Genomic DNA, 20573 nt, shown 5'->3' on the forward strand with positions numbered 1-20573 from the left:
TTAAAATCCCTATCAAATGTAAAAATTAAAGTTCTGTGGGACCAGATAACATAGCAGGCTGCATTCTTATCAGTAGCTGGTACACACTAGTTAAGCCTCAATTGAATGAACTTGATGAAACAAGTTACTGATGTAAAAGCACTTTTTCTATGTTAATAAGCCTTGTCTCTTCATTGGCTCTTAGTCAGCTCTAAATTTTTGGGATTTATTGACTCATGAGGATTTAAATAGTATACCTTTTTGTATATATATTCTAATAAATGATCACAACTGTCCTTATACTAAGTAGCCTTCCAGGTGATCAAAGGTGACCTGTGCCTCATTTTTTGAGCCACGAAATAACAAATCATTTTTATCTCCTATTTCTTTGCAGAACTAGTGGTTCTACAAACACCCGTAACAGAGACCTAAATCTACACCAACAAATAAACAAAACGTGTTGGAGGGATAGGTACCTAACCCAATGTATTCACAACCTGTGGAATAAGGTACCACAAATAATGTACCACTTTTACTATTTTTAAAGCTTGATTGGATGGGTAGACACAAATTTACAGCAGGGCTAGCATTTACATCCTTGATCGATTTGGGAGTTAAGTTCATCAGGTGCTTGGAAAGGGTGGCAATAACTTTTAATTGTGTGTGCCTTTTTAAAGATGTATATGACTAGGCATTCTAATTTTTGTGCCCATTTGACTAGTATATTTCATTTGTTCCTATGGTATACTTCATTACTTAACATGATTAATTCTGTTGTCACAGAATGATGACAGAAAGGAGAAGATATTAGCTCTGCAGTGCCTGAGGGATCCTGATGTGAAGTTGTGAAGACTTGCATGTGATTCACTTATTTAACCTTGTGAAAAATTATATGATGCTCATTTAAAGGTGCTGCATTTCTCCTTTAACCTCTTCTCCCTGTCCCTCCTTCGCTATTTCACTTCCAGTCTCTTTCTCTCTGTCTGCATGATTCCGATAAAATAAGTACATTTGATAAAGTCAATATGCTTCTCGCTTTGAGGTATAAAGCCATGCTGTTTTAGACAGCCCTGCACAGTATAAGTGGTCCCATCAGTTTCATAAAGACAACCATTTTCATGATCTAAGAAATTAAAAATCAGACTGGAGAAATCCACATAGACATCAGTTATAAAATCTGTTAAGTAAACCATGTTGGCTTAAGACTAACTGCTTCTAGTAGGGATTTTTAGTTACCAAATGATGTGGGTATCCAATCTAAATCGTTTTTGTCTTCCTGTCTAGACATTTTGCTCACTTGCCTAAATAAGCTAGAGTGAAACACAATGGTATTTTAGTCATCAGAGAAGTTGCTTTATTAAACAAATGCTTCTTTCATGCAGATAGGAATTTGGAGCAAATGCTAACAGAGTTGCATATAACTTAGTTATTTACTTGTTCTACTGACTTTCTTACATATTTAACTAAATGTTCTCATCAGAAATATTATGTGGGGAACATTATACATTTTATGTTATCATGTCTGTCTGAAATAACTTAAGAGATATTTGTTAAAGAGAAGACTCCAGTATCTTGATGTATTTTGACATTATTATGTTGAATACATAGTTCCAATGATAGAAGCAGTTTCTGTTCTCATGTTATTCTTTTCCCAAACAGCTAGAGGAAAATAGAAGAAACTATGCTTTCAGAAAAGCACTTAACATTTAAATCAAATGATGTCAGTTTCATTTCATTCACTTGTGATTCATGGTCACAGATGGCAAAAAAATGAAAGTGTCATAGTATGGCATCTCAGATATTTGAAAAAACCCTGAATATTCAATGATCTTCCATTTATCATTATTTATAAATCATAATTCATGACACCTGTATTTTACATTTGCACCATTTAACATAATGGCCTGCATAACAGTTCTGTTTATTCACACTCTGCAGGATACCTTAATTGCAACCTGGGATTAGAAGTATCTCCTATTGTGTCATAGAAGACTGGCAGTCCATGAGTCTCTTCAAATAAATCAATAGATATTATCCTCAAAAATGCTGTCAGAATTTAAATATGCTTTTCATTCACAGAGTTCAAGGAAACACTGAAACAGATGCTTCCATCAAATAATTACTTTATGAAAAGATGAGTACCTCCTCATTACACAAAACTACCAAGCATTGCCTTATTATTTTATCATGTCAAATGTAGTAGCCAAATAAAGTATAATATCTAAGGACAAAAACACAAATAAGTGTTCATTCCTCTTGTTTAAGTAGTTATATCATTTTGAAATACAAATCATCAAGTTTATTTACTTAGTTTTCGACAATGAGCTAACATGAGTAAATAAATTTTATAATGAAACTCACTGTATGTAAAGTAGCAGTAATGTGTTTGTCTAGATAAATGTATCCAACAAACTACTGACTAGCACTTGTATGTGCAATCACTAATGTATGAAAATAAGGATTTATGCTTCTCTCTCTCGCTCTCTCTCTATCTACATATATGTAAGCTGTTTATAACCCTAACTTATCAGCTACAGTTTAATCAGTGTAAGCATTTCTTGTTGCCAAACTACTTGGCTGCTACCATCTAGTGCTTAACACAGAGTTAGTAATTCTTTTTTTACAGTTTATATTGGCTTAAAAACTTACCTGAAGCAAACGCCCAGAGCTCTAAGAAGCATCGGAGCTGTTCTCTCGCTGCTGGGTCTCTCCGCTGTGCACATGCTAACACAGATTGAGTACAGTACCTCCTTGGTTTTGACTCTCTACTTTTACCTCCTGCCCTCATTCCCTGACCAGTTCAGGTGCATTTCCCATTTCACATCATAAAACAAAACTACCAATGCAATCTCACAAATTCCCCTGCCGTAAACACCACTACTATATAGCTACTGGCTTTTGAAGACACCCAACACAAACTTGTAATAAAACAGAAAACAATACTCTAAACCTCACTGAGAAATATAGCTTGCAACACAGCAGTAAAAACATCTGGCAAACCAATCAAATCCAGATAACCTATCTCAAACCCCAAAATGATTAATCTATCCAAATCCATAATACTTACCATATTCATAATCCTCTTAGCTTATGCTGCTGTCAATGATCATTATCACACCTATCAATACTTCTCATCCAACAATCACTCTCCATACACATCCTGTCATATAAAATCTATCCTTAAAGCACTCCTTAATACAAAAAAATCTACTTTTAGTAAGCTATGAAATGTAAAATACCTCCCCCCACACCACTCAATTAACCAAAAACAAATTAACCTTTATAGCAAAGTACTACTTAAACTATCTTAACTTCTTCTCACCATCCTCTACACACCTTTAACTGAGTGAAGGCATCCCATATGATCCTGGCCCAACTTTTCATAACTCTCATTCTACTCACATGACATACTCATACAACAACATTAAAATCTGTCACACGAACCTCAAAAGATATGTTTAACAAAATAACTGAATTCCACACCTGGATAAACTACCACATACTTAAACATATTGGAGACATGCACCATTTTACCCAATATCATATTCATGGGCAACTTTAACTACTACTATAAAGTGGGAATCATACACAACCCCAGACTTGCAGACCCAGAGATTCCTGGTCTTTGCCAACACAGTTCCTAAAACTTGCCAAAAACATTTGCAATGTATGGCTAGGCTTACAAAGACCCCCCATGGTCATTAGGGTCTATATCAGTCTGTTAAAACGGCTGACGATTGAATACCAGATGTTCAAACTGTGAAGTTCAAACACTGATTATCGCGAAGCCGTGGAACACCAAATTCTTTCCCAGGGAAAGAATTTGGTGGGCCGTTTCTGTGGCTTCGCGATTATCAGGACTGTGGTGGGAAGTTATGGGTCAGATTCAGGTAAGTGTGCGATTGTGTGGGTGTTAGGGTTAGGGGGCAGGTTAGGTGAGTTAGGGTTAGGGCGCGGGTGAGGTGGGTGTGCGATAGTGACAGACTTTAGGGTTAGGGCAGGATAGGTGAGTTAGGGTTAAGGCGCGGGTCAGGTGAGTGTGTGATAGTGACGGACCTTAGGGTTAGGGTTTGGGTTAAGGTAAGTGGATAGATAGTAGTGTATGTACAGTTTAGTGCTGGGTTAGATGTAGGATTTTAAGTGCTTGTGTGTGGATTGCTGTTTTTTTTGGTGTGCTTGTGTTGTGTATGTGTGTTTCTTGGAACAGCAATATTTTTTTCCCTGGGAAAAAAATCACTGTTCTAAGACTTCGATGTTTTTGTACTTTGTGGTTAGAAGTTTGAACATATGGTGTTCGAGCTTCAGCCATTTCGGTGAACTGATATAGACCCGGTCATTAGCCTAGTATGCACCTATGAACCTCTGAACATACCTGATATCCTAGCCATAATATATGTTTGGCTAAAACCAAATATCATAGACAGAGAGATTCTACCCTCAGGATATGACATTATCAGACTAGAGATATTAACAAAAAAATGTGGGGGAATATGTATTCTCTACTCTGACCAAATTAACCTATTCCTTTCCAGCTACCCATTCCCTGTTTCAATCCAGATTAAATATTACTGGCTAACTACCTTAAACAAATATTCACAACTACACATAGCCACTCTTTACATATGCTACATCTTAATTCATCCAACTTTTCTGCTTGATAACATGTTATCATGGATCTCAGCAAATACGTTCCACTACACAATTATTTTAACTGTTGTTAAGATTAAATGGCCAAATAAAAACATACACCCACAAGAAATCCCACTTATTAACATATTTGGCTTATCACATCTATTAGTAGAAACCACACAGATAAAACAACTGGGAATGAAAACACTATACATTGGATACTGACCAATACAACTTCCAACATACTCTCATCAGGAATTCTTTCTGACTTTGTCAGTAACTATCACCCTGCCTTCCTCATATGAGACCAACAAAATTAAAAGCAACCTCATCTACAACTGGATTAGGACTAAGCAAAAGTTCATCAAATACACTATAATTAGACTTAAGCAAGACAACTAGTATCCTATAAATAACTTCCCCTTAGAAGATGCCATCAGCTACTTTAACCATACATTCCATCCATTCTCAACTCCATTGCCCCTACCCATGGCAAAAAAGTAAAAAACATCACACCCCCTTAGATGGCAACTTAAATTAAATAATCAGTGAGTACTAGACACAAAACAAGCAAGGAATGGACAACCTCTAACACAAAACAATCTAAACAGAAGTATAATGCACTCAGAAAGCATGTCAAAACAGGATTAAATCAGCCAAACAACCCTGCTGTCACAACCAAATAAACAAAAGCTACAGCAACTCTAAATAGTAGTGGTTAGTAATAAGCTGCTTAAGCCAGGAAGAAAAAATGCACCTAATCCATTTTGCAATGAATCAGAAAGTACCATTGCTTCTATCTTTAATAAACATTTTATTGACACATCTACATTTCTCTCAAATATCTCTTTAGTACTAATACATATACTTAACTAAGAATCCCGCATCTGAATCCTTCCAGCTACAACTCATTATTATAACCACTATAAAAAGATTACTATAAAAACTGATCACCACCTCCATTGCATTTGACCATGTTACTTCTAAATATATTCAGATATCTTCAAATAGCCTCAGAAAGAATGGCCATGATACTAGTAAACAGATATGTCACTGAACTCTTTGTTCCTAATCTCTGGAAAAAATCCTTTTTAACTCCAGTCACAAAGGTGGACACCAAAACACTCTGTCTAACTACTGACCTATATACGTCCTATCATGACTTTCCAAAATATTTCAAAAGTGTATACAACAATAAATGCTAAATCATCTCACTACTAAACAATCTGTTGTCGCCCACTTCACATAGCTTCTGTGCTGGGTATAGTACTGCAACTGCTCTGCTAGCATTTTTAAATACCACCAAAGTAAAAAATAGCAGCCTTTTTACCATTGCCATGTTCCTAGACCAATCCAAGTTCTTTGAGACTGTATCCCACCCATTTCTTAATCAATAACTGTCAGAAATGTACCTTAACTAAAAAAAATAGCTTGGTTTTAGAGTTATCTATCAAACTGTTCACAAGCTGTTAGATGGTCTCAGACTATATCCAACTTTCTTCCCATCAACATAGGTGCTCTGCAGGGATCTATACCAGGACCCATTCTGTTCTCAATGTTTATTAACAAAATACACACCATCATTTTTAACACCTCACTAATATGATATACCAATGATTCCATCTTAACCTGTATAAACACCTCCTTTACACAACTACAACACATTATACAAGTCAGTTTTCTAAAACCTCAGCCTCACAACTTCTACTAAATGCTAACAAGCTGCAGCAACTCTTATTCAACCCAAGTAAAATCTCAATAAACTTGCAAATAACACAAAAATCAGTCAAGTCACCCATGCCAAATTTCTTGGTGTTATTACTGATCACAAAATCTACTATGAAAATCATATACTATATGCCACCTCTATAAAAGATAAAAAGTTGAGCATGCTCTACAAATTGAAGTCTTACTTAATCAATACAATACAATTCAGCTCAGATCAAACACTGCTTCTCCCTGCTCTGTTGTACTCCTCCTCCATTCTAACAAACCTATAACAAAGTGGCCAAATATGCAAGCATTTTAACCTCAACTCACCACTGCAGAGCCTTTCACAAATTAAATTGGTTAGATCTCTAGCACTATCTGGCACTACATCAGTTAAAACAATACACAAAATCCTTTTCATGAAAAAGTCCATCCTTATCCTCTCTTATGAATAAATGCATCCAGGAAGAAACTTATGATTGCAAGCACACAACCTCCTACTACGAGTAGCAAAATCCCATAAGCACCTATGGAAGTTCACCTTATTGTGTTTATGTATCCAAACTGTGAAACTCCATCCCTTGAAACATTAAAAATGAAACAAACCAAAAAACGTTCATCACTGAGCTCAAAAATCATCAAACCAAAAATCAGTCTTATGCCTGTACATGAAAATGCAACAACCCCTTATCTAAATAGATCGTGCTTGTCTTCTTCCACTTTATTATACAATTTCATCTTCTTTTATATTTCTCTTTCAATCACCCCCCCACTGTACAGCTTCTCTGTTACTTCAACCTTTTCACTACGCACTCTACCACATTTTATCTTCTCCTCACACTCTTCTACTCTTGTACAATCTCTTTTATTTTACAGGAGATCATAAAGATACTGTTACGTGCACCTCCACATGAACACAATGCTGTATCCATATAGTATTCACCCAAGCATGATGCTGCACAATGCTCTAGCACAAAGATGTACACAAAGATGTGCAGCACCATGTATGGCTGGCCCAATGACTGTACTGAATGCTAATAAGGCAGTCTGGGGGAGAGGCATACACTAATTAGATATGTTCTCTCTCCCCAAGAATTGCCTTCAGGAAGGCACCTGCACGCCAAGCAATTTAAGAAATTACTCCGCTGTGTAGGTCAGCATGGCCTGTCCACCCCAACCATGGTACAGGGACTGGGGGTAAGAGGAGCCACTAGAACTAGACATCAGGGATGCAATTTCCTTAAGTTGGCAGCAGTACAGGGACTGGAGCTGCAGGGAAACACTGGACACCAGAGATACAATTTCCTTAAGTGTCTTAAGGGCACTGACGTCTGGATGGGGTTTGAGGATTGGAGGAGCTAAGGTAAGACAGACATGTCAGAGACAGGTATAGGGACTATGGTGTGCATTTTTGTTTTGGGTACTTGTGTGTGTAGGACAGTAACTGAGGGAAGCAAATACCTATCGAAACAGCAGTGTACTATTGCGATGTGTAAATCAGCAATGATGTGCACATCTCGGTAGTAATTGCAATTCAGAGACATTCACATTAGCTGATAATGAGGCCTCACCTTGTTGAGACTAACATGTCTTTAAATCTTAAAATACTGAATTGTGGGAACAGGGTCTTTCTAGCACCAACATAATGGCTCCTGCTAGGCCCTTTAATATATACCAAGGACAGTCCAAAAATGTTCTCATCCATCTTCATTATTTCTGGATTCCTAATGCAAGATATCCAGGTTTCTTCAGCTGATTCTAGAATGTATTCTCCTTTGTTGCAGCACCATCCCAGAATTGCTTTTCTAGGCACAAACTCTCCCTGCACTGAAAGGCCAACTTCACTAACAGGGATGTAGCCTTACTTTCTACACTATTTTAATGGAATACTTGCTCATAAACAACAACTCTTGTGGAAAGCCTCTCTAGCCAATACAACAAAGTTGCTGACTTAAAAGAAAAAATACTATTTATTTACACCATTTGCAGCAATGTTTTTCATCAGTGCTATTTACTTTCTATCACTTTGGTTCTACAACAGTGGCACATTTTATGGTGAGAACTGCCATACTATTTCACCCATAAAATCCCACAGAAACTCTCCCTAATAAATCAAACAATTAAAAATGGAAGTTGATCAAATGAAAATGAAAAAAATTAAAGAGCAAACATTAAATAAAAGCAAATAATTAAAAAAAAAACGATTCTAAACAGCTGCACTAATTAAACTAAAAATAAAAACTGCACTCTAAAAGCAAGAAAGCTAGACATAATACTCATTGCACTACTAAAGCAAATCCAAAAAAGTATCTGACTTTTATTAAAAATGAAATTATAAAAGTACCTGAAAGAACGGTAGAAAAATGACCAATGAGGATGTCCATACACGAAACCACAAAGAAACTACATAAAGCCATGTTCAGTACAGTACACAAGTAGCTCCTGCAGCTGACTGAAATGAATCGAAAACAGTAATTTAGACTAAAACAATGGGGAAAAGAGTTGAAAAATAGAGTATGTAGTGGTCTGATTTGTGTTTTCCTGAAACATACTCTGCCACATGTTTATGGAACTCAGTTTACAACTTGTGGTTTCTTCATCACCTATCAAGAAACTTAACCTCAAGTAAAAGATGCTTCACATATTCTTCATCACTACCAACACTCCATTTTATTAATATTATTATTGTTATTCATTTTATTTGTTAACTATCCTACTTGTCTCTTTTCAGCCACAGCCAAAGTCATACAAATGTCTCATTTCATAACGATTGCTCAAAAGAGCACATATAAAAGGAGTGATCTTTTTAGATAAAATCTAAAAAGATCAAAAAACAAACAAAAAAAAAGTTTTTGTGGGGGGCAAGCCTCCCTGCACCCTCACACCCCTCAGGTAATTATAAGTATGAACTTCAAGACTGCACAACAGTGAGGTAAGGACAAATTCCTAAAGCCTGCTGTACCGCAATCTCCCATGCAAAGCAGCTGGCGGGATGAAAAACAAGTCTGTAAGAGCATTCACTCTTCCAACTGTTCAGACTTATAAACTGCAACCATAAGTATATATATCTATATCTATACCTATATCTATATCTATCTAGCTTTATATATGTACATATAATTTGTGAGCGAACATTCAGAATGTTGATATTTCAAATACTGACATACTAACGTCAAAACATGGAATGTCAATACATTCTGTGCATGCTCCAAGGATTATTCAGGAGCAGGCTAAATCAACAACAAGTGTTTTGTGGAGGACAAGCCTCCCTGCACCCCCAATGTGAGGGGTTGTGCCCCCACACCTGCCGCTAAATATATATATACTAATTTCAGTCTCTTCCACCTGTTGTCCATCTGTCGATGTTGTGATACTCTGATCACAAATAATGAACCCATATATCATATATATATTCTTGAATTATCAATTACAAATGACTGGGACAAAAACTATTGAGCATAAAAGGCTCAGATTTGAAAACACTGAAAAACTAACACCTGAAATTATCTTTAATACAGCAGAAAAAGAAACAATAGATGAAAATATAAAAAAAGTACAATAAAGGTAAAGAACAGAAATGCAAAGGTGGCAGTGTCAAGTCCACTTGCATATCTCATGCAGAAGCTGAATCTCCACACCAGTGCTGTTCTAATATTCCCACTCCAAGATCACACAACCTTGGATTACAACAGAATACTTCTTTTTTGTTGTAAACCCCCTAATTTACAGGTCAGGTTGTGTAACATCAGAGAGCAAACATTGCAGTAGCAGAGGTGTGGTTATTTCAGGACTTCACTGTTCATTATTTTATGTTCCTGTATTTTATGTTTGCTATTTTGGGGTTCGCTCATTTATGTTTAAGGACTGCAAAGTCAGTCTTATCTCTTGCACATTATCTCTCTAGCTCACCTGGTAAAAGTTTACGCATTGAAAAAGCCCATTTGGAGCAAAATTGCAACCTAAAAGAGTTGTATGCCACCCAAATAAAGGGAGTGCAATTCTTTACCAGGTACTGGCTATTTTTGTGTTCTGACCACTTTTATACAGCCATACGCCTAGTTCATCACTGCAACCATCCTGGTTCATGTTGATATATTTATATATGTACACATGCACGCACACACACACACACACACATATATATATATATATATATATATATATATATATATATATATATATATATGTATATCTTCTTCCGGCTTTTCCTGGTTAGGGGTCACCGGTAATGATTGGCAGTGGAGTTTTACAGTGTCGAGTTGCCAGTCTGGTGCCCAAACTTCCACAGAAGGCACACACATGCACACACTCACACCTAGGGCCAATTTGGAGTGTCCAATCCACCTACAGCATGTCTTTGGGATGTGGAAGGAAACTAGAGAACCCAGAGGACACCACGACTCACAGGGAGGACATGCAGACTCCATAACCACTGCACCACATGTCATAATGTCTAATGTTCATTTGATCAAAAAATAACATCTAAACCAAAAACATTGAAAGATCAAAATGTCTAAAAAATCTTTCATTGCCTCTGCACCCCATATGGGGGTCTTTGCCCCCCCCCCCCCCTATATAAATATAGCATCTCCATCGCGACACTGCAGAAATACATTTTGAGTTTAAACTAATTTTATTTTTTAATTAATCAATATAGTGATTTCAACCAATTCAGTATTCTGCTGTAATAAATAAAAATCTTTATAACAGCAAATAAAATAAAGACAACTCAGCTCTGGCTAGCTTTTCATCCCCCTTTTCTTTTGCTGAACTTCAAGAAGACTTATAAAGAACTCTAAATGTCAGTAAGACCAGGCTGTAGGTTTATGTATTAATTGCCTTTTAACTACCTGGAAATGATGCTGATGACAGTTTATGACCATTTCTAGACTCAACCCAAAACAAAACTTAAAATAGCAGAATAGTCACAGTAATGGCAAACACAGTAAATAATAGCACTAGCTAAGGTTATCATTTGTAACATAGGAAAACACTACCAGTATAAAACAGTAAAAGGTACAATTGCAGATCAGTTTGCAAGTAAGAAAAAGTCACACAGCATTGTGAACATTGGCTTTAGGTGATGGTCATTGTTGATGTGATATCCCAACACTATGTATGAAATGGGGAAAAAGGGGGCTGATGATGATGTTGATGCCAAGTGAGGAAATAAATAAAGACATTCTTAATGAGAGTTTCCTAGGAAAAAGAATATAATAGCATGTAGAAGGGACTGTGTAAGTATATGGTGCTTTTAAAAAGTTCAAAAATGCTTGTTGCAGAACTAATTCAAATTTAAGAACAACAGTGAGTGCCTTTGTCTTTCAAACTCAGAATTAGTAACACCATTATGTGGTTGGGTCTTTCAGAATGTCAAAAATTCATCAGGCAGAAAGAATGTTTCAGTTTGGACTGACATCGATTTCAGATGTTTGTTTCATTGGAGAATTATCATTCCATGTGATTAAGTAGAGACATAACAGAAGGGCATCAAATCTGCTATAGGATCATCATAGCAGGATCATAGGAGGTTACTAGGCTATTGACCCTAAGGTCTCTACAAGCCTAGCCATGTTATACCCTTGTTCTCTTATGGACCAAGATATATAGTCTATGTTTGCATGCCAATCTAATATCATCACCGGCTGCCCCTTGTCTAAGAGGGACATAGGTGAAACCCCTGGTGTAAATTTACAGTTTCTCATCCAATTGTCCAGGTTATGCTTAAATAGGTTCATTGAGGAGCTCTGGTTTACATAAATTGCGAGTTTATGCCATAGTAGTGGCAACCTCTGGGAGACATCTCTGTCTCTCCAGTATGTCCTGTTAATATCACAGGCTCGGTTAAGATCTCTAGAGCATGTGAATCATGTCTCATTGGCTTGAGTATGTGCAGCAGCTTCATCAAGGCGGGGTCTAAGACTGCTCTGTAGGCCAAGCACAAGTCACCTATATGCAGTCTGCACAATACTGAGTAAAGTGATAGGACCTTCTGTCTGTCCATGCAGGTCATGTGTTGTAGACCCTGAATTTTCTTGTTGAGAAACCTCTGAGGTCTCTACAGTTGCTGCAGATGTCTGGTGAGGTACATACAGAAGGGAGCATTGTACTCTGTTATTAGTCTGATGAGAGCCGAGTACAGGGGAGTTATAACCTCCTTAGCTTTGGATGCTACACCATTGCTTATGAGGTGTGCAACTTAGAAGGCCTTCTTACTACTGTGGACACCTGATGATCAAAATTAAGGCTGCTATTAACTTGCATTCCTGAATATCTCACTACTGGGTTTGAACTTAGAGGGGATATTATTAATGCTGTAACTAGCAGGGGTTTCTCCTTTGCCAAAGGGGATGATAATACATTTTTTTTACATTTAGTTTAACTCCATGGCTTTGACACCAATCATTTGTCTGAGCAAGCCCATTTTGTAGAATGTTGACATTTTTGGGGGATCGATGATTGCACCCAGTTTGCAGTCATCAGCAAACTTGGAAAGCCATGGGCCATCTATTTTCACCTGGATATTTGTAAAATAGATACCAAACAATAGGGGGCCTAGCACAGATCCCTGTGGAACACCACTGGTAACAGGTCTGCTTTTAGAGTTGGCATTCGCAATTTTGATTGTATGTGTTTTGTTTGTGAGCCAGTTGGTAACTCATCTAGTGATGTAAGGGTTAATCCCCAGCTGGGTGAGTATCTCAATGATGCCTAAGTGAGGGATTGTTTCAAAGACCTTGGCTAAGTCAGGATAGGCAGTGTGAACTGTTTTGACTTCATTCAGGGTCTTGGTGACATTCTTGAACAAGCCACCAGGTTTAGCAGGCAAGATCTGCCCTTAACAAAGCCAAACTGGGTTGGGTTAAGAGTTGGAAGGTCATCTATATCCTTGTTGATAATATCCATGATGATTCTCTCCATGGCCTTGCAGATAAGGCTGGTTAGGCATATGGGTCTCTAGTTCCTGGGGTCAGTTGAGGGACTTCCTTTGTGGAAGGGAATTACAGTTGCTGTTTTCCACTCAGCTGGGACAAAGCCAATGCTTAGACTGAGATAGAAGACCATGCTCAGTGGTTCTGCTAACTCCTGTTTTAGACCTTTTAATAAATAGCCTGGGATGTTGTCCTGTCCCATAGAGGTTGTGTTTTTGGCCTGGAGAGTGTGGCTATGAACTGCTCTCTGGAGATACTAAGCAGAGAACGTGTGACAAGTATGTTATGGGGTATGATTTTTGGAGACAGGGGGTTAAGGTTTTCACCAAACTTGTCCACTAGCAGGTTGGCAATGTCCTCAGGTTCAGTATAAGTGATACCAGTTAGGCACAAAGCTGGGCCATCCCTTTATGTTTTGGAGGTAGCTAAAGAATGCTTTGTGATTTACCTTAGATATGGATGTTAATTTAGTTTCATAATTAGCTTTTAGAGAACTTTACAAGATGTCCTATCTGCTTGTTTATGCTTTTGAGAGAGTTCTTCCTTTGCTGAGACTGTTGCCTCTTTTTTTGACAGCATTTTCTTTCTCTTATTGTATAATCTATTTATGCTGGACATCCATCAGGGTGGCTTATTTTTTCGTGAAGATCTTGATCTGATCTGTTCTGGTATGGCTGAGTCTATACATTTATATAGGTATTTATACAGGACATTTGTGTACATCTCAGTATAGGATGCATCACTGTCAATGTTGGCAGGGGGTCTGAAACTATTTATTCCATCACTCAGTAGGCTATAATTTGCTTTGGAGGAATTGTTTAACCTTTTTGCTCCTGAGGGTGGGTCAGGTACAATCATTACTTTAAACAAGACTGTTTTATGATCAGACTTTCTAGGGTGGTCCCCACACATAGGGTGGTGCAGTAATCACCCATGTTGGTGAGCACTATGTCAAGGATGTTAGAGCTCCTTGTCGGGGTGCTGACTATCTGCTCCAGAGCATTTGCCCAGATACCTTCAGGCGAGCACATGTGTGCTCATGTATGTTACCCATTTGATGGAAGGATAGTTAAAGTCACCCATGACCAGGGTATTTGGCTGTACTGAAAGTGATTTAAGTAGATCCAGGTAGGCTGCATGGTTCATGGTCAGGGACCTATAGCTAACAATGATGTGGAGGGTGGTCTTTCCTACAATTAGTTGGACTTGGAGTAACTCTAGGGAGTCATACTGTTTAACCAGTGTAGAGGTGTGTACAGTATGCCTTTAATGATGATGGATACTCCTCCTCCCTTGGTCTTTTCATGTTCGTTATGTGATCTGATCATGTGGAAGGCATTGTAGCCCTGCATGGCTGGGGTACCCTCTGAAACCTTGAACCATGTCTCTGTGACTGCACGGACATCTGCATCTTCCAGAGTGAGAAGTGCTTCAAGTGAGTGCAGTTTCTGATTTGGACTCCTGGCATTAAGCAGCATAACCCTGAGTTTTTTCTTTTGGATATTTTTACATCAGGAATTTTGTTCTTATGACATTGCCAAAAAATGCACTATGGGAGAAGCAAGTACCTTTGCCAGCAACCTAAAGCCTAGAGGCAACAAGTGAAGGCCATCTATGGAAAAGCAGCATGGTCTGTCGACTATATCATCTGAAGTTGTCAAGTACTGGATCCCCCTGGACTGACACCAAAAGTTAAGCCAATTTTTGAAGTCAATAATTTTTTGTTTGTACTGTGGCATCATCCTGGGTGAGGGAAGAATACTACTTAGGGCTAGGGACATACCTGCCTGGGACACATAATCTTGAAGCTGCATCATGTCTCATTTCATATAGTCCAGTGAGGTATGGACTATGATGACAAATTCATAACAGCACTAGTTGTTGAGAGACTTGAGTGCATGTGTGATTTGGTGGATCCTAGCACCATACAGGCAGCTGACAGTGACCTTCTCCTTGTCCTTCCTAGTGAGGGGGGCATCTGTGTGTCTCATTATAGAGTCTCCTGTGACAAAGACATTTGGTTTAGGCATGTTTTATCTTAGGGGTTTATTGGGTGAGACACTGATGCGTGTGTTATTATGTGTAGTGGGTGCTGTTGGGACCGTATTGTTTGCAGAAGGTTTGCACTTGGGATGTCTTTGCTCTTTTGGTATTTCTAGTGAGTACCTCCGCATATGTGGGTTTATGTGTTGTGTGCTTGGTATGTGGGAGGTGGAGTGTGGATGCTAACAACCTGCTTGGTATTTGGTTTGTTGTTAAATGAGACAGAGAGCATTGATTCCAGATTCATAGTATAGATACATCTCTTACATATTGTATTTGCATGTTTTAGGAGCAGTAGATTTATATAAGGCAATTGCTACATTGCCTCAGGATACCCATGTCAAACAGGCTGGCTGGAGAAATGGGTGGAACTGACCTTCTATTATGCCAGGTATATAATCTGGTAGTGGAGGGTGGGCTAGATGGTCTAGGTTCCGCTGTAGACCTAGGAAAATCAGCTAATCTATGGGCGGTTTAGTGGTAGAAACCGATGCTGGTGCCTCAAAAAGTGCAGCTGGGTTGCTCTTTGGGCAGCAGTGCTCAACTGCATTGCACACCAAGCAGCAAGAAAGCTTAGAGGGGTCCCCTAGCAGTTATCTAAGGAAAATCTGATGTTTGTATCTATAAACAGCAGTGCTAACTCCCTTTGCACAGTGTGCAGCTACACGCAAGTGCTGTGTTTAAATATCAGCTAAGTAAAACAGTTTTCAAACAATCAAACCAAGAGGAAAGCCCAAGACTGAGCCTTGTTCTAACAATCCCCAACTCAGATGGGTCCTTGACTAGATTCTTCTGCCACAAGGGTGCAGAAGGGCCTTAATGTAAGATAGCTGGCTTTAGTGCTCAGAAAATGCCAAACAGTCTAGATTCAGCAAGTCTGAATCTAGTCTATGCTATAAATTGTTCAAGTACTGTAAATAGGCAGTACAGAAAACACAGTCACAAACAAACAAAAAACAAGTAGGTGGCAAATTAGTTGCAAACAGCTTAAAATTAAATTAAAATTTAAAGAAGAACTGGGACAAAAATGTTTTTCTTCATATCTTAATTTTATATGCACTACTATGATTTCAGTATCACTCCAATATTCATTATTATTTTATACTTTGCTATATCTGACTGTTTCTACTACAAGCACTTAAATCCCAAAAGCTTGAAGACCACTGACTCAATGCCAGGCACTCTATTAGTTGTAGATTGTGTAGGTTGCTGTTCATGCTCTAACTTGAATATGAGTTCAGGCAAGCAACTAAGGAAGGACTGGGAGGGTGTAGGAGTGTAGATTAAGGCAACGATTGGAAGGGGGTTTAAGTTTAGAGAGAGTGTGGTAATTTTAGAGTTAAGGAGTGGCAGGGAAGTTTCAGGGTCAGGCTGTGGTCAGGGAATTTAGGATTAAGGACAGGGACTGAACTTTTAGGGTAAAAAGTAATGACGCAGGTTAGGAACTCAGTAAAAGTTTTACGGTTAGAGTTACATTTCTAGTAAAGCTATGCAGTTTTGTAGGTTCAGGTGCTGGAAAGGCTAAGTATCTAAGGGAGATTGAGCTAATGATAATTGGAGCACTTGATTTTGGAGCAAGTGGCAATGAGTAGTGTGTTGCAAACTACTAACAGGTAAGCACTTCTGGTAGACCCTTAATGTCCTATCAGAACTTCCATACTGATGTGATTTTGTTCTTCCATTTATCTGGATTTCTTACATAAGTTTGTAGGTTCATAGGTGTATACTAGTCTAACAACTACTAGGACACTTATAAGCCTAGCTGTTCAACTCAAATGTGACTCACAAATTTGATTTATATAGAAATGATTTTACTGACTGCGTCTGTTCATCAGAGACATAGGCATCAGACCTTAGTGTGAATTTCTGATTATCCATCCGTTGATCCAAACTGCACTTAAATAGAGATAGGGAGGAACTATGCTTTACATGAATAGGGAGCTTGTTCCAGAGAATGGGAATTTTCTGAGAAACATATCTGTCTCTCCAACATGTCCTATTTATGTCACAAGCAAAATCTAGTAGTTCTGATGCTGTTCTGATGTCTGTTTTGCAAATGTGCAAAAGGGTTCATTAAAACATGGTCCAGGGATGCATTGTATGTCATCAAAGATCACCTATCAGAAGTCTGTATGATACTGAGTAAAGTGATAGGGCTTTGAGGTGATCAGCATAGAACACTGAGTTTACTCCCTGTATTCTTTTTGTAAGAATCTTTGTGGATATTCCAGTTGATGCATGTGATTGGCCAGGTACATACCGAAGGGGGCATTATACTCTATGAAGGGTTTGGTGATGACTGAGTACAGTGGTATGATGATATCTCTCTGGACTAGATGCCATGCCCTTGCTTTTTTATTGAGCTACATGGAAGGATTGTCTTAGTACATTGGACACATGTTGGTCAAAGGCTAGGATACTATCTACATAAGTTCCCAAATCCCTGACTAGTGAATCAACTTTTAGGAGTGTTTTACTGATGATGTAGTTACCTAGGGTGGCACACTTCCCAAAGGGTACTATAATGCATTTTTTGGAATTGAGTTTTAAGCCATGGCGTTGGCACCAAGTGTTTGTCTGTGTTAGACCTTCATGAAGAGTATTCTCATCTTTGGAGGATTCAATGACTGCTCCCAGTTTGCAATCATCTACAAACTTGGTTAGCCAGAGGCCTTTGACATTGGCTCTGATATCCAAAATGTAGATGCAAAAGATGAGTGGGCTAGCACAGAACCCTGATGGACTCTACTGGTGACCATCCTCTTTGTAGAGGTGGCTTCACTGATTCTAACCTCCTGGGTCCAATCAGTGAGCCAGCTAGTTATCCAGTGTGTTATAAAGGGGTTTATAGCTAGTTCCATAAGTTTGTTGACAATGCCCGAGAGGTGCATTTTATCGAATGCTTTAGCCAGATCTAGGTAAGCAGAATGCACCATTTTCCTGTCATCCATTGACTTTTAAAAAGTCCACCAAATTCAGTAAGCATGACCTTCCTTTCACAAAGCTAAACTGAGATGGAGCCAGTGTCGGGAGGTCTCCTATGTCCTTGTTGATAATTTCCATCGCTTTGTAAATCAGAGTAGTCAGACTAATGAGTTTTTGGTTTCCAGGATTTGTTGAAGATCCTCCCTTATGTAGAAGAATGACTGTTGCTATCCTTCATTCAAGTACAACAAAGCCTACTTTAAGACTATGGTTAAATAATGACTCCAAGGGTCCTGTTAATTCATATTTTATACTGCTCAAGAGTCATCCTGGGATGTTATCAGGACCCATTGAGACTATATTCTTAGCTTTAGTGAGCACAGTCAGTACATGCTCCCTAGTTATAGCTGGGGGAATTTTGGGGGGGAAAGTTGGGGTGGAGAGATGGTAAAGTTGGAAATTAATTTGTCCACTAACAGGTTTGCTATATCACCAGGCTCAGTGAATGTGGCACCATTAACCACCAATTCAGCATATTTCTGTGTGTTGACCTTGAGGTTTCTGACATAGCTGAAGAAGGCCTTATGCTTATCTTTTACTTGGAAGGCTATCTTAGTCTCAAAGTTGGCTTTGTATGACCTAATTAGCACTCTTAGTTGCCTACTGAGTTTGATGAGAAAATCTTTGTCTTTATGGGAATTATCTTTACTGATTTTCTTTTTCTTTTTTTGTATATCCTGTTTAATTTGGGATGCCACAGGCTGGTTTGTTTATGGGATTAGTCCTGGGCTTATTTCTGGTAGGTACAGCAGCATCTATGCAGCCATTGACATGGCTGTACAGAGTTTCTAAGAACAATTCAGCATAGGCTGCTGTGTTCTTTGGGTTTGGAGGGGGATTGAATGTTGACAAGCAGTCACTTAATAACTTGGAATAGTTTTTAACTGTTACTGGTCTTAATAGGATTATGGAACTGATTTTTAGTTTTGAAGGAGACAGCTTTATGGTCAGAACTTACCAGGGAGGACAAATTATTGGAGGGGGGCAGCATTCTACCATATTTGTGAGCAAGAGGTCCAGTATGTTGGAGTCTCTAGTGGGTGTATTCACTATTAGGTCAAGGATGTTTGTATTTACAAACTCCAGGAATCTCTGTGCCTGTAGATTTAAGGCCATATAGGATTGCCAGTCTATAAAGGGGTAATTTAAGTCTTTTATGAGTAGGGTGTTAGGTTGGATGGCAAGAGTCTCCAATAGATCCAAGTATACATTGTGAGCTTCGTTGGACATATAGGGCAGCATATAGCTAGCTAGGATATGGTATGTGATTTTGTCTATGTTGATCTAGGGTTCATATCACATTATCGAAAGCCGATAACGTCGAATGCCACAATGTCAAACCCTATGCATCGAATGCTAAAAATAGCAAAGCTGCAGAACATCGAATTCTTTCCTAGGGAAAGAATTTGGTTGTCCATTTCTGTGGCTTCGCTATTTTTAACACTGTGGTGGAAAGTTATGGGGGTTCAGTTAAGTGTGTGATTGTGTGGACATTAGGTTTAGGGCACGGGTTACGTGAGTTAGGGTTAGGGTGCTGGTGAGGTGAGTGTGCGATAGTGACAGAGTTTAGGGTTAGGGGCAGGTTAAGTGAGTCAGGGTTAAGGCGCGGGTAAGGTGAGTGTGCGATAGTGATGGACCTTAGGGTTAGGGTTGGGTTAAGGTAAGTGGATAGATAGTAGTGTTTGTATAGTTTAGTGTAGGGTTAGATGTATGATTTAAAGTGTAAGTGTGTGGATTGCTGTTTTTTTGGTGTGCCTGTGTTGTGTGAATGTGTTTCGGAAAAGCGAGTTTTTTCCCTGGGAAAAAATTTGCTGTTCTGAATGTTCAATATTGTGTGCTTTAGATTATTTAGGTTCGATTAAATGGTGTTCAGTGTTTTCGGCTTTCGATGACGTGATATAAACACGTTGATCTACACATGGATGAACTCCAGCACATCATTCTGTTTGACCACCTGAGAAGTATGTTGGTTATTGGTGTATATTGAGACAGCTCCACTTTTAGTCCCTGTCTGTGCAGCTGCTGGTCTAAAGATGTGGAAGACACTGAAACCTTGCACTGCTGGAGTACTCTCTGACACTTTAAATCATGTCTCCATAGCTGCACAGATGCCTGTATTCTCAAGTGTGAAGAAGGCTTGGAGGGAGTGTATTTTTTTTTTCATTTAGGCTCCTGGCATTGAGCAGTAACACCTTGATGCTCAGTTGAGTTGATTTGTTATGTTAGTAAGTTTGTCAAATTGGTGTTGCCTACAAAAGGCACTATGGAAGTGAATAAACTTTTAGCTAATAATCA

Source organism: Protopterus annectens, chromosome 1.part1 (genome assembly GCF_019279795.1).
Source record: "Protopterus annectens isolate FY-2018-M chromosome 1.part1, PAN1.0, whole genome shotgun sequence".
Lineage (NCBI taxonomy): Eukaryota > Metazoa > Chordata > Ceratodontiformes > Protopteridae > Protopterus > Protopterus annectens.